The sequence below is a fragment of the Palaemon carinicauda genome, chromosome 31 (assembly GCF_036898095.1).
Source record: "Palaemon carinicauda isolate YSFRI2023 chromosome 31, ASM3689809v2, whole genome shotgun sequence".
Taxonomy (NCBI): Eukaryota; Metazoa; Arthropoda; class Malacostraca; order Decapoda; family Palaemonidae; genus Palaemon; species Palaemon carinicauda.
The window spans coordinates 72,617,806-72,620,305 of record NC_090755.1 but is presented as its reverse complement, the minus strand read 5'-3'; the positions used below and the strand labels follow the sequence as shown (position 1 = coordinate 72,620,305).

At 32.0% G+C, this 2,500-nt stretch overlaps 1 pseudogene; it reads right to left on the bottom strand.

The window, feature by feature from the left end:
- LOC137625012 (multiple PDZ domain protein-like) overlaps positions 1–2,500 on the bottom strand; it is a 114,352-nt pseudogene that overhangs the window by 7,447 nt on the left and 104,405 nt on the right.

Here is a 2,500-nt window from a genome sequence, read left to right as displayed (position 1 = left end):
TCGACTGTTATTCAGGAAATTAGATATTTTTTCATGCGGCGATGTAGGAAATTCGCGGTTATATTTAACTGTTTTCGCGTCATATATCATTGGCGATTTTTTAAATGTTTTTGTGGTATAAAGGGAAAAGTCGTAGGCATTTTACGGGATTATTTTATAAAATTGCACTTTGACTTCCACTCATTTTTACTCTTATTGTCAAATACACACACACATATGTTTGTGTTTATGCAGTATATATATATATATATATATATATATATATATATATATTATATATATATATATATATATATATATATTATGTATGTATATATGTATATATATATGTATATATATTATATATATATATATATATATATATATATTAATACATATACAGTACATATGCATATATTTATACAAATAGATAAATAAATATATCCTCCCAAAAAGTTATAATAGAATAATTAGAGTGGTATTGTGATGGAGTGTGTTGACAATACATGGGCTATTAGAATATGGATCTGGGATTGGTTTGGTGTAACAGTAAGCCTAAGTCAAGGGTGTGTTTTCTCCATCGTTACTCAGTTTCTTATGTTGGAGTGAGGTAAATCAGAGAACGTATTAAAGTTGTAGACAAAAAATTGTGTATCAAGATGATAGTTTTTGATAGGCGAGAGTGAAGAGAAGTTGCAAATCCAATTAATTTAAATCTATTTGCAGAGTTATGTCAAGAACAAATCTCTGCAAGGCTAAAGTTGTAAATATTAAATGAAACTCGAGTAATGAGAGGAGATGGTTACATTTTTAGGTGATTTGACGGGTAACAAGTGAAAAGAAAAAAGTAATGGTGCGAAATGAGGAGACATAAAAGGATAGCGTAGATGAAAAGATGATTTGCTCATGTGGAAAGAATAGAAGACAGTAAGTTGGGGAAAAGAAGAGGGCATAAGTTGATGAAAAGAAATGAGTGTACAGATTTTAAGTCTTGTAAATTGGTTAACAGAAAAGAGCGTACACTTTGAAAATCTTGTAAGTTGGTGAAAGGACGAAAGCGTACAATTTGAAAGTTTTGTACGATGGTGAAAAGAAAACAGCATATAATGTAAAGATCTTGTTAGTTTGGTGAAAAAAAATGTGAATTTGAAAGTTTTGTACGGTGGTGAAAAGGAAACAGCATATAATGTAAAATTCTTGTTAGTTGTTGAAAAGAAAATCGTACAATCTGAAAGTCTTGTAAGTTGGTGAAAAGTGTGAAATTTGAAAGTCTTGCACGATGGTGAAAAGAAAACAGCATATTTAAAAAAAGTCTTGCTAGTTCATGAAATGAAAACTGTACAATCTGGAAGTCCTATACAATGATGAAAGAAAAGAGCTTACAATCTGTGAAGGTACTGTAAATTGGTGAAAAAAAAAAAAAAAACTGTACAATTTGAAGTCTTCCGATTTATTAGAAAATGTAGGTGGTTAAGGATGTAGTTGAAAGGAAACACGGACAGCTTGCAAAGTAAGGAGTTAATGTTGCTGTGTGCATATGGGGTTGATTTGTGCTGATGATAAGCCTTCTAATGCTACGGAAGCATACTGTACAATAGTTTCATTTAGTTTGTATCAATTAAAGTATGATTTGGGCTGTGATTGATCTCTGAGTTCATCCAGGCCAACCCAACACACACACACATTCTCACACACATATGTATGTATATATATATATATATATATATATATATATATATATATATATGTGTGTGTGTGTGTGTGTGTTTATATCTTTATATATTGAGTTAGCAATGCAGCCATAAGATAGCCCTAATGATGTCCCAGGTTTCATCGTAGTAAATGTGAATTTTACAAAGTTTCTTTATGCTCGCACTGTTGCAAAATCCTTACCATCATACACTCTCTCTCTCTCTCTCTCTCTCTCTCTCTCTCTCTCTCTCTCTCTCTCTCTCTCTCTCTCTCTCTCTCTCTCTCCCTTACCTTGTTGAGAAGTGAAGAGCTTTTCGGGATCTTCCCTCAGAACGAGGAGTCTGACGGGGGAGGTGCTCCCCCTGAGGGCTACAATAGCATCTTCATTGGTTGCCTGCTAAGGGAAAGGAAAAAGGCATTAGCTTCCTCGGGGATAGAGAGATCAATCGGTAGTTCAGATTCCTTTGGAGAATGCGTTAAGGTTACAGAAATTATTGGATGGTATCGAAAGAAAATTCGTGCTAATGCTTTAATAAAAAATATTTATAAATTAAAAAAAGAAAAAACGAAAATTAAATTTCATAAATAAAAAACAACCTATAAGAAAGATTTCGGAGTTTAAAGTTGGTAGTTTACCAACCAATATGCTATCTGGTTATTCAATATAATTCACTTACATAGTTTAGATTCGAAAACTAATCTACCATGCTAATTAAACCTAATAATGTAACAAAACTAATCACACTAAGGCTAGTATTCGTTCAATTTTACAACCTGATTGACTTAAGTAGTGAAATGAAAGTTTACAATTGACTTTAAGGTTTAGGTA